Source organism: Pteropus medius, unplaced genomic scaffold, assembly GCF_902729225.1.
Source record: "Pteropus medius unplaced genomic scaffold, Ma_sr-lr_union100, whole genome shotgun sequence".
In the NCBI taxonomy this organism is placed as follows: Eukaryota; Metazoa; Chordata; class Mammalia; order Chiroptera; family Pteropodidae; genus Pteropus; species Pteropus medius.
In genome coordinates, this window is record NW_024355990.1 from 1,348,962 (window position 1) to 1,349,394 (window position 433).

Consider the following 433-nt stretch of genomic DNA (forward strand, 5'->3'; position numbering starts at 1 on the left):
AAGGTGGGGGTGCGGGGGGCGCCGGCGGTGGAGGCTCGTGGGGGCGGTGCTTCGCGAGGTGTTGAGTCCGGGCGGCGGGGCCCTGGACGCCACTCTCCGAAGGCGGCCGGGGTCTAGGGCTCGCGCTGGGCAGGGGACTGGACGCTGGCCGCGCGGGCTTGGCAAAGGATGGGAAGAAGCGGGAGCGCTGCCCCGAAGGTCCGGCCCCGACCCCGCACCTTCGGAGGTAAGTCCGCGAGGCAGCGGCGACCCCCGGGCGGGCCCCTTGGGGAGAGAGGAGGGTGGGCGCGGAGCCGGCCGGGAAGGCCTGGAGGAAGGCGGGACACTGGTGGTTAGACTTGTGGGGGGACTAGGGTTCTGAAAAGGGGTGCACCCTGGGGGCACAGGGTTGCGGAAGAGGATTCTAGGTGCTGGAGGACTTGGGGGGAGGATT

General features: G+C 71.8%; 1 long non-coding RNA gene across 1 annotated transcript in view; it reads left to right on the forward strand.

Moving 5' to 3' along the window:
- Window positions 1–33: 33 nt before the first annotated feature.
- The window catches only part of LOC120600166 (uncharacterized), a 10,488-nt gene continuing 10,088 nt past the window's right edge, over window positions 34–433 (forward strand). The window contains exon 1 of the long non-coding RNA XR_005652127.1: window positions 34–226. This is a non-coding gene — a long non-coding RNA (uncharacterized LOC120600166). The remainder of the gene's footprint in view (window positions 227–433) is intronic.